Genomic DNA, 11,855 nt, shown 5'->3' with positions numbered 1-11,855 from the left:
CAGACTGAAGAATATAGGCAGAGCCACGGGGATGTCTGACATGACTTGATTCTGGGGTGGGGAGATCCACGCACACCACAGGCCGTGTGTTGTACCAGCGGGGAGTCCCAGCTCCCTTAAATACTAAATGCATACAAAGCCGGCAAGGTGCCAAGATATTGTATAAGAAAGTGTAATTCCGCTCATGCGAGCCCATTCTCAAGGCCGTGGGAATACTGCGTCTAGGCTGCTGAGGGAGCCTGGCAGACTCCATTTCCCCTGCACTCCCTTTCGAAGAAATCAAGGTCAAATAAAACGAAGAGCTCCAGGTAACATCAGCCCCATTGTCCTAGTCCTGGTGTGTGGACGAAAAGCTGCAGCCAGTTATGAAGACAGGTGATAGATCCAAACTGCCCAATCTGTTAACCTTTTTCCATTCCTAAACCATCCTTAGAGAGAATCATATACGGGGGTCACGCCATCCTCACGGCTGTCCAGCAGAGCAATCATGCCATCTGGATTCATGTTTTCACCCATACAGAACGTGTGTTTTTTTAAATTAGTGGGGATATGTTAGATTTGTTCTGCATCCCCTGTCATAAAAGGCCTTACTCTTTCTGGTCTCTACTCTTCAAGTTTCCCTTTGATTGCTTTCTAGTAATCTTTGATGTCCTTCTCATAGGCTGCTTTTGTGAAGCTGGTTTGTTGCAAATGATGGTCCCTGACAATATCAACACCAGTGATTACTGTGCTTTCTGGGACTTTTGCCCTCAGTTTTACTGACCATTTTCCCCTCCACCTGCAAGCACAGCCCATCTGCAACCTCCCAGATCATTTTTTTTAAAGATTTTATTTATTTATTTTTAGAGAGAGGGAAAGGGAGGGAAAAAGAGGGACAGAAATATCAGTACGTGGTTGCCTCTCACGTGCCCCCTACTGGGGACCTGACCTTCAACCCAGGCATGTGCCCTGACTGGGAATCGAAATGGTGACCCTTTGGTTCGCAGCTGGCACTCAGTCCACTGAGCCACACCAGCCAGGGTGTCCTTCTGGATCTTATAGATGTCAGAGAGCATCTCGTCACAGCTGATGAGGTCCTGGTAGATGATCATGATGGCGGCTCGAAGGAGATGACAGTGACATGGGCTTAGTAGGAAACAGGGGGATACTAGGGTGAGAATGGGGGGGTCAGGCTGTGAAGAGCAGACAAAAAAGGCCAACTCAGCTGTTGAAAGACCTGTGTCACCTACCTACTGGCGACAATGGCAGTTTTCTCATGGCCGGCAGGACCTCACACTCAAGACTCATGTGATCACTTGTGAGTGGAGATAGGGCCTGACATCCTCAAAGCCCCCTTTACACCCAGCCCTGGAAGCTGCTGGAACCGAGGTGCCCCAATCCAGCTCCGCTGGAGCAAACAGAACCCAAGTCTCTATATCTGTGACCTCATTATCTGCTAATGAAATATAGCTTCATTCATAAGGATGTTTCTCTAGTTAAACAGTAAAAATAAATGAGAATGGGGGTAGTTTCTATAGAGGTTAACTCTTTAGAGCACACGACAACTTCAAAACCCTCCACACGTTAAAACCCTCCAGGTCATTTCCACAGTGGTGGATCCCGGGAACCAATGCTTCCCCACTGCACGTAAACACCTCTCTGCAGCCCCATGGCCACAGCCCCTTCCTACACAGGGCAGACCTACACCTACAAACACCTACACCTGCAGGTGTCTACATCTAGTGCTCCTGAGCTGAGAATGGACCCTCACATTTTTCAATGATGGAAAAAATGAAAAGTGTATTTCATGACACAGGGAAGTTATATGAGACTCAAACTTCAATGTCCTTGAATAGTCACATAGCACTGGGTCACAGTCACACTCACGCATTCACATATGTCTGTGGTGACACTCATACTGCAGTGGCAGAGTTGAGGGCAGGTGACCCTTGAACACATGGGTTTAGATTGTGTGGGTCCATTTATAGGTGAATTTTTTAAAATAAATATACAGCTGACCCTTCGTACCCCTGGGTTTAACATTCATAGATTCAACCAACTGCGGATTGAAAACCAGCATTTTCACTGTGCACTTGGGAGCCCAGGGGTACAGAGGGCTGCCTCTGTGTGTGGTCGAGGCCACCCCATGTAGGGGACTCAAGCACCCGCGGATTTGGTATCCAATTCCCCATCAATGCTGAGGGACAACTGTGGTTAATTCTTGAAGGAGTGAAGAGTTATACACAAATTTTCAACTTTCTGGGGTTGGCACTCCTAACCCTTAGGTTGTTCAAGGGTCAACTGTTGGGAACCACTCTGCCTAGTTTCAGGAGTTGTAACTACCCCCCATGGATAAGGATGCGTGAGCAACCTCCGGAATGGGAGACACTTAGGAGACAAAGCTTGTCTCTGGTAGCAAATGCTGCCTCAGCTTACTCCCCTTCCCCCAGTGCTTGGTCGGTTAGTCTATGACAAGTACAGCTCCTCACGGGAGTGGCAACCTAAGCCAGACACAATCACTTGGGGGGCTGAGACAAAGAGGAAGCAATGGACCCTCGCCTTCCTAGCTATTGTGACATTGCCCGAGTCCCCATGTCCTCTGGGAGAAGTGTTTCCTGGCTCTAATCCACTTAAGCCTGAAAACCTGTGATGGGAGGTGGTGCAGCTCCTTGCTTTGCTAGATCTGCATCTGGGGTGATCAGGCCTAAGAAAGAATATGTAAAAATCCTGTGAAACCTGCTTTGTTTAGAATGCTCTCATTTAAATGATAAGGGTCCAAGCAAGAAGTTTGTTCCTCAAAGTTTTATGGCTCTTTAGCTATCTGACCCTGACTGAGAATAAGCCCTCATAGTTCTTTGAATGCTATCTATTGTTTGATCCTTACCTGTATTCTTGTGCAAACAAACCCAATAAAAGCCCCTTGAGGAAGGGGCTCTTGGTCTTTCTCCTCTGAGAGACTGACCACCTCTCCTCCCCAGGCAGACCACGTCTTGGCAGTTTTACTTTCATCCGTGGTGCACGGGGGGACTTTGTGGGCAAAGTTGCCCCTGCAGTCGACTGCAGTTTCAACAGCATCTGTGTGAGCAACCAAACCTGAAATGTTCACTGTTGGCCTTTTGCAGGAAATGTTTGCCAAATCCATGATCTGGAAGGCCTATAAATTACAGAGAATAAAATGCAAAAAATTCAGGCCAAATAAGTTTAGATAAGAGCAATGATTCTTTTATTTCATCCAAGAATTCATGCACTTCACTTTTATCCTTCTGTTTCCCCTGAACATTATTTAGTTGTGACATTCAAGGATATTTCATATAATTGTTACCCTATTTTTTTAACTTTTAAAATATTTTATTCATTTATTTTTAGAGGGGAAGGGAAGGAGAGAGGGAGAGAAACATCAATGTATGGTTGCCTCTATTGTGTCCCCTGCTGGGAACTGGCCTGCAACCCAGGCATGTGCCCTGACTGGGAATCGAACCACAATCCTCTGGTTCACAGGCCTGCACTCAATCCACTGAGCTACACCAGCCAGGGCCATTACTCTATTTTCGATAGGGTATTGTTCCAATACACTTACCCTATTTTCCATATTTACAAATAAAACTGTAGATACATTTTTATCTTTCAACAAAGTAAGTACAAGCACAATTTTTTAAAAGTCTAATAGTGACAGCAAGCTTATCATTTAAACCAAAATCCTCTTCCATCTCCCCACCTAGGGAAACAACACCTTGAAAGCCCTTTAGCTGTTCTATTTCTCCTGTAGTTACTTAACTAAAAACTGTGCTTCGTTGCTCTTTCTCGATGCACCAATTGAGCTGTTTCCTAAACTGTGTCCCCACACAGAGGTTATCCCACAATTTTTAGTTAACTCAGGAATCAGTGCTGACGTGATGACCGTGTAAATATTTGTCAGGGACGAGTTGTGTTCCACGGCTCCGTTTCTACCTTACACTTCGTTTTGTTGTGTCCCATGCGTTAAAAGCTGAGAAGGGGAACTCTGTGTCCCGATGCTATCAGAAGTTCTGGGCCTTCAATAACGATCCTCCCTGCACTCGGCACACTGCCACTTATCAGAGCAAGCACACATCTATAACACGAGTCATGACACACGGATGCTGCTTCAGAAATAAACGGTTTGTTCAGAATTACAGGAATTCAGGTCTGAACTTCCCTTCCAAGTTACATCTCGTGTGGCTCTTACATCAGGAGGAATTTGGGCCTTTGGTTTCTGATTTCAGGGGAAAAGAGTGAGAGGAAAGGGATGAGAGGACACTTCTGCATTCCTCCTTTCGTCTGCTCACAGAAGACTTCACCAGGTCACAAGTTCCCCCAAACTTCCCTCCTCCCCCCTACAGTCTCTAATGTTTAAAAGAGTCGGGGATCCCACGACCCACAGTCCACCAGTCCCTCCTAGAATGAGATGCTAAGACTTCAAAGCATTCTCCACGAGAACCAGCCAAGTGCCCTGCCCAACCTCAGAGCTTTGTTCGGTGTGAGCCCAAGAGATAAACATGGACAGCAGATCAGAATCTGATATCTCTGGATGGAAGAACTCTAAACATCACAACCGAAATCACCTGTGGTCGATTCACATACTTTGGATCTAGAGCCGACTTATAAACAAGAGCTTTCTTATAACAGACAACGCTGCAGTGAATAACCTAGGTGTACACAAGTGTCACTTTCAAGCATTTGCAAACACATGTAGAGGACAAATGACCAAAAGTAGAATTGTTGGGGCAAAGAAGATATGCATTTATCAACGTCTTAAGTGGCAAATATGCATACAAATGTACATATATATAGGGTCTTTCAGAATCTGATCTTCTTAGCTGATACTCCACAAATGACTTCTAGGCCTAAAATATACATGGCTACATGGCTGAGTTAAATTGCACTTTCTATGCCTTGTATATATTAATTTTTCCAAGCTGATTAGGGAAGGATTCATCATAAATCGCATTTCTGGCCCAGTAACCTCCCCACCATGCTCTACTTGTCTGAGGGTGGTCCCTTCTAACTCTACCAGCCATCTACCACTCTCCCCCCACGCCCTTGTTTACAACCCCTCTATTCCAAGTTCATCCCTTTATTGTTATTCACAACCTCCTAAATTCCAAGTTCAGCCATGCTCTGCCTTTAGCAGAAATTATAGCTTCTAAGGAAAGGACAATCCCCACGCTACAACAGTAGCCACACGCCACGGTGACGGGGTCACCCTGGCTGGTGACGGGGTCGCCCTGACTGGTGATGAGCGGAAAGAACATGTTCATTTCTCAGTGAGGCACGGAGAGGCCCCTCCTCCCAGTGATTTCGTCCAATGAGTAAAACAATTTTTCATTAAACTAGGCTTAGAAAAGGTACATATCCCTTTAGATCAAATTCCTTTTAGAAATAATTTCAGCGAAAATCTTCCAGTCTGCTCTTAGCCAGAAAATCCCATTAAACAAAATGCTATTGCCTCAACCCCCTGAGTGGCATTTCCAAGAAGTTAGCACCAGCTCCGTTAAAGACCACGGTCTCTGTGTTTATTGCGTTTGGTAACTTCAGTGATTTAATGTTTGCTGAAAATAATGTTTTGAAGTATTGGACAACCAGAGAAATGAAAGAAACATCTGCCCCATATTCTCTAGGAGAGTATTTTCAGTACTTTGAGACCCAATTTGATAATAAATGTATGAAAAGACTTTAACGTAGAGATAAAACAGTGAAAATGTCTACCTAGAAATATACTACATTTTTAGAATGATACTCAATTCAGGTAATATCTTACCAGGAAGGAAATTGAAATATCAAGAGTCTTCTCAAGATGTGAAAAGCAGGGTGTGTGATTGTTAGTGAGGCGATACAGTGGGTCCTTGTGGTGTTGAAATTTTTCAGTGTTTTGACTGTGGTAATGGATACACCGACCCACACAGGTAATAAAATTGTATAAAACAACACACACACAACACACAAGCACAAGTAAAACTGGGGAAATCTGAATGAGATCAGTGAATTGTATCAATGTCAACTGATATTGGTTGTGACATTATGTAATAGTTTTGCTAAATGTAGCATTGGGGGAAACCCAGCAAAGTATATGAGATCTCTGTGTAGTGCTTCTTATAACTGCATGTAAACCTACAATTGTCTCAATAAAATTTTGTTTTTAAAATTTTTAAAAAATATTTTGTTTATTTATTTTTAGAGAGAGGTGAAGGAAAGGAGAAAGAGTGGGAGAGAAACATCAATGTGTGGTTGCCTCTCATGTGTCCCCTACTGGGGAGCTGGCCTGCAACCCAGGCATATGCCCTGACTGGGAATCGAACCGGCAACCCTTTGCTTCACAGGCCTGTGCTCAATCCACTGAGCTAGACCAATCAGGTATTTAAAAAAATTTTTAATGTGGACATGCCAAGATAAATGAGTTGGAAAGGTACTCCTAAGAAGAAATAAACTTGTGTGCTATAAAATGCTTAGCTGTGAGACAGTTACATGTAAGAGGAGGTGGGCACATTGCCGGGTGGGGGTGGGGTGGAGAGCTCCCCTGAGCCTACCCATTTTTGTTCCCTAGGGGAGGAGAAGGGGGAAGGGGGGGCGACTCTTTTGTCCCAGTAAGTCCGTATCTAGAACCCCATCCTTGGGAAACCGAGATGTTTACTGTACCATTAGTTATAATAATAAAAACTGGAAACAACCAAAAAATCTATCTTTATGAAAATGATCCATACAGTGTGACGTTTCTCCCTGAAATGTCATGTGACCATCTAAACAGAGCTATGAGACCTCTCTGTAAAGATACCAAGGTAAGAGATGGAACAGTCATGTGCACTGCGAGAATGGGCATGTTATTAAGTAATTGTAGCTTTTTGTCTGGTGTAACAATGGATGTGAATGTGTATGTGAGCGCGTAAGTCCATCCTTACCCTTTATCCATCAGTGCTACACACTCAAGTAAATACAGGTAAAATGATACAATGTCTAGATGGACTTGCTCTAAATACAACTACAGATTTGCTTTAAATACACTTCTGCAGTATTTGTTTTATTTTACTTACTTTTGAAATTGTGCACATAACACATGCACAATTCAAAAACTGGAGTAAAATGAAGGTTAACAGTAAAGGATAACAAAGGTTAGTTATCTCTGGCCTACGTAATTCTGGGTACCTAGTCTTTTTTTCTTCTTCTGACTCACTGTATTTTTTTAAGGAACAACTATAAAAATCAAGGAGGGCCCTGGATGGTGTAGCTCAGTGGATCGAGCACAGGCCTGTGAAGCAAAGGGTCGCCAGTTTGATTCCCAGTCAGGGCACATGCCTGAGTTGCAGGGACACGTGAGAAGTAACCACACACTGATGTTTCTCCCTCTCTTTCTCTCCTCCCTTCTCTTCTCTCTAAAAATAAATAAATAAATAAAATCTTTTTAAAAAGTCAGGGAGGAAAAGGAGAATATGCTTAGAAAAATCAGACCAGAGAGCTAAGTTATTTATACACAGGTAATTGCTGCACTGATTGCATTAATCTGGAGACAGTCCCTTCTAAGAGGCAATTTACCTTTAGACTTATCAGCTGAGCGGTAGCAGACACCCTAACAGTGTGGACTGACTGCTCACAGGGTGACCCAGGCAGCTGTTCGCCTGGTGAATCACCTGGGCTGGAGCCCAGGGGCTTCTGCATGGGTTTTACTGGTCCGATGACCATATCTAAGCCAGTGATTTTCAACTGGGGGAGCCCAGCAGAGTAACCAAGAGCAATTACAAATACTGAACAGGTCTTCCTAGGACGTAGGCACACGCACTGCCGAAAAGTTTCCCAGGTGATTCTGAAGGGCATAGTGGTCAACAACCCTTGATTTAAACAAGCAAACATATAAAGTATATATATATATATATATATATATATATATATATATATATATATATATATATAACATATAAGTAATTTTGTGTGTATATGAATTTTCTTGTATGTGTCATAGTATTTTTGGAAGTATATGTAAGAAGATGGTAAAAAACTGTGATTTGGGGAGGGGAACTGGGTGGCTGGGGACAGAGGGGAACTTTTCACTATATAGCCTTCCATGCTTTTCATATTTTATGGGAATGAATGTATTACTTGTTCAAAAAAAGTGAAAAGTGAAGGAAACCAGACTTTAAAAGAGCCTCTGCTTTAGACACTCAGCTCGTCCAGAGCACTTTTCTTTTACTAAGGTGGTCAAAGTTCTGTGAAGTGGACCCATTTTCGGCAGTGAGCTAAAAATTTTTGACAAAGTGTCTCGCATTGGCTTAAAAATCACACCAGACATAATAATCAGGACGGATCTTACATTCAGATAGTTACAGAAGCCACTCACCCCTCCAGAGCTACACACTCTACCATTAAGTTAAGAAGTAAATACAGTCAGCCAGGACGGGAGAGAGAAGGATTTTCATTCTGCAATTACAGTAAAGCATTTTTTATAAAATATCCCTGATAATAACACCAACAGTGAAATATCAGAAACAGAAATCAGGAAAATATCCCTGATAATAGCAGGTGCCTGACCCATCTGAGGGCGGAGGTGGAAGTTAGCTTTTCCTTCCTATTCCTTGGTGCTGTTTGAAGTTTGTGCTAAGTACATGTATTACCAGTTTAAAAATAAAATTTTTAAAAAGTGAGACTTTAAGCCTATGTGACCAGATGATACTACCGTTGGCCAATTCACACTGCTATCTTAAAGTTACTCCCAGCAGCACTTTCAAGTTCAAAAGGCAAAAAGCTGATCGTCTACTTCTTCAAAAATCTGATTCCCATTCAAAAGAGCTTGTGAGTAGAAGGCAGTGGGGAGGTACTGGGAAAGATTAACCAGCTGTGACAGCGAACTAGAGATGATCTAATGGCCTGAGCCCGTTGGTTACCACAAAGACTAACAGATGGAGGGTCAAAACAGGAACGCGCTGCTCTTTAATCCAGGAGCAGTGATACAGGTCATTTAATCCCCCCTGAGCCCTGACTCACTCACTGAGAAATGGAAATGTTCTTTCCTTAAGAAAGCTGTTGAGAAAATAATACTCGTGGAATGTACTATTAAAAGTTTAATATACCCCATTTTAAAAATGTAGTAACTTATAACAACTTTTCCAGATTTAACTTTGAGTGCAAACACACACACACTATTTTAAATCTGGAAGATTTCTATTTCATCCCCCCACAAAACTAAAATGCAAGAGACATGAGTCATCAGTTTTTAGGACTCGAGGTTTCACCTTGATTTTGAATCTTTTTTTTATAGTGTTCTAGTTTAAAAGGCCATGAGAAATCATAGTTGACCTGTCTATACTTCAAGTGCATATGAGACGTTTTGTAGCTATTTTTAAATATTAAACTTATGTGGAAATTCTGTTAACAAAATATTTAAGCATTGACATAAGAAGTCGTCCTCCCCCCACCCCTTCATTACGAGGTGATTTTGACAACCGCTAAGCAGGAGAAGGCCAGACTTCAACCTCACATGTGCCTTCCTCATAGGCAAATTACCTTTCAGAAAAAAAACAGAAATGAGAAGTGAGGAATTCTGCTCTGGGATTAGTTGTCCGTGGTTAAAGGTACTCATTCAACACATTTGCAAACATGACAAGATCCAGGAAAAGGAGGGAGGAGAAGAAACTTATCCAAAAATCAGGAGAAAGTCAACAAAGCCTAAGTGCAACAGCCGCAGGGGATGTTCCCGAGCAGGCCCAGGCGTTTCGTCACAGGCCCCGGTTGACACCGCCTTCTCCACGCCGACCAGCAGCCAGCCCAGGTCTCTCCAGCCAGCACAGTCAGTTCCAGAAGTTAAAGGTCGGAGTTGCGGACACATTGCTCAAACCAAACAGGAGAACGTGGAAATAAAAGGAAACGTGGATGGGAGTGGTGGAGCTGTGTAATGCATGTTCCCCCCCAGAAGTTCTCCCCAACAGGACTTGCACACATGTCGTAACTGCACCATTAGGGAAAGTGTGTCAGGTCACTTCCCTGTCCACCCCAGGGCAGCCAGAGGCCTGGAGTTCTTACTCACAAGGCCGTGGAAATGGAACTGGAGAGGTCGGATGCCCAGGCACTTTTACCATTTAGCTGAAACCTTGGAATTCCCCAGGAAGAGGCCCCCAAAGTGATGCCATGTCTTGGGTGATTCACTATTTCCAGCCCTCTAATAGCCTCTGCCTCAACCAAAATCTTGGCAGCCAAGGAACACAGCACACTGTAGCCAAGGGAGTCATGTGGCAGACTGTTCAGAAAGGACAGAGCAACAGCCCCCCCATGACAAAAAAAAAAAAAAAAAAGGAATGAACTGTTCCACGCCTGAGAGGGTGAATGTGACTGAGCTACAGACAAAGAAGAGTTGTGTCCAAGTTCAAGGCTGACCAGTACTTGGCCAACCTAGGCTGCCTCAGGAGAAAGGATTCAAGGACACGGAGGAGTGTTGCAACAGAGAATAACCTTTGTTTCCTCTGCAAGCTGAAGTTTCTTCCCTTCATCCATTCAGGCAGTTGACATTTTGGGGGTAAACATAGGGTTCTTCGGAAAGCAACAATCAAATAATTACAAGGAAAAGGTGAGAAAGAGAGAGCAAGAGGTGACTCCGTAGCTTTAAAGGAGTTAAAACTCCTATCAACCAATGAACAATTCAAAGAAGAAATTTAAAAACCACTCCATTTGCAATAGTGTGGAAAAAATAAAACAGGTGATGAGTAGGTACAGGACAGAGGACTGTGGGGGGGAGGGACTTCTCCACACGACACTGTAATGGCAGATACATGTCCTCACACAATTATCCAAATCCGTAAAACGTGCAGCACGAAGAGTGAAGCCTAACATAAACTACGGATTCGGGGGATACCGGTGTGTCAGCAGAAGACAATCAGGTGTACGGAATGTTCCGCTCCGCTGAGGGGCGCTGACAACAAGGGGAGCTGTGCACCTGCGGGGGCGGGGCGGTGTGAGGAATCTCTGTAACTGGCACTCAGTTTTATTGTGAACTCAAAACTTCTCTAAAAAAATAGTCTGGTTTTTAAAAATAGTACAATGACTAGGAATAAGCTTAATGGGGGCACTTAAAGAGACTTTTAAAACTACAAACCCATTGATAAAAGAAATTTAAAGACACAGTAAATGGAAAGATAGCCCACATTCATAAGTTGGAAGACTTAATATTGTTAAAATGTCCACACCACCCAAAATGATCTACACATTCAACACAATCCCTATCAAAATCCCAATGGCATTGTTTGCAGAAACAAAAAAAACTTCTAAAATTCATATAGAATTTCAAAGGAATTTGAACAGCCAAAAATAATCTTGAGAAAGAAAAATGAAGCCAGAGGCCTCACACTTCCTGATTTCAAAATGTATTACAAAGCCACAATAGTCAAAAGAGTGCAGTACTCACTAAAAATAAACATATTCACCAATGGAGCACAATTGAGAGCCCAGACACAAATCCTCCAGTGTCTGCCTCAAGTGTCTGGTTAAACAATTGTGGACAAAGGTGCCAAGGGGACACAATGGGGAAAGGACAGTTCCCTCAACAAATGGCACTGGAAACCCTGGAGAAGAATGTCCGAAGAAGAAGAAGAAGAAGAACAGCTGGACCCTTCCCTGACACCATGTACAAAGATGAACTCAACATGGGTTAAAGGTCTATATGTAAAAACTAAAACTATGTAACTGCTAGGAAACGACACAGAGGAAAGCTTTATAATACTGGCGTGGGCGACGATTTCCTGGATACGACAGCAAAAACACAGGCAACAAACGCAAAAATTGACAAATGGGACAACGTCAAACTTAAAAACTTGTATGCAGCAAAGAGTGAAAGGTAATCTACAAAATCAGAGAAAATATTTACAAACCATTTATCTGACCACGGG

The 11,855-nt window shown here is 43.1% G+C and overlaps 1 pseudogene; it reads right to left on the bottom strand.

The window, feature by feature from the left end:
* Positions 1-230: 230 nt before the first annotated feature.
* Positions 231-1,868, bottom strand: LOC119057094 (translationally-controlled tumor protein-like; annotated as a pseudogene).
* Between the last annotated feature and the right edge of the window lie 9,987 nt (positions 1,869-11,855).

The sequence above is a fragment of the Artibeus jamaicensis genome, unplaced genomic scaffold (assembly GCF_021234435.1).
Source record: "Artibeus jamaicensis isolate MK-2021 breed Jamaican fruit bat unplaced genomic scaffold, CSHL_Jam_final contig_548, whole genome shotgun sequence".
NCBI classification, from domain to species: Eukaryota; Metazoa; Chordata; class Mammalia; order Chiroptera; family Phyllostomidae; genus Artibeus; species Artibeus jamaicensis.
This window is presented reverse-complemented; position numbering and strand designations above follow the sequence as displayed.